This window comes from Solanum tuberosum, unplaced genomic scaffold (genome assembly GCF_000226075.1).
Source record: "Solanum tuberosum cultivar DM 1-3 516 R44 unplaced genomic scaffold, SolTub_3.0 scf00059, whole genome shotgun sequence".
In the NCBI taxonomy this organism is placed as follows: Eukaryota; Viridiplantae; Streptophyta; class Magnoliopsida; order Solanales; family Solanaceae; genus Solanum; species Solanum tuberosum.
Window position 1 is genome coordinate 829,548 of NW_006238983.1, and position 244 is coordinate 829,791.

A 244-nucleotide genomic window follows, 5' to 3' on the forward strand; every position below is an offset into this window, starting at 1 on the left:
TTTATCTCAACTTGTATTGCGGTCACACCCCAAGAACTCTTCCCCTATCTTGATTTTCTTGTTATTTTTGTTGATTTTACTACTTTGTGACAAAAACCCCAATCGATATTTGTGACACTTTTGTGTCAACCCCTTTTATTTACTATGTTTTTACTCGTTAATGTCTTTAGCTACGACTAAGTAGAACTAACTATTACTTTTCTATTAATTCTCAAATCCACTCCCTTGGGACACGACCCCAACC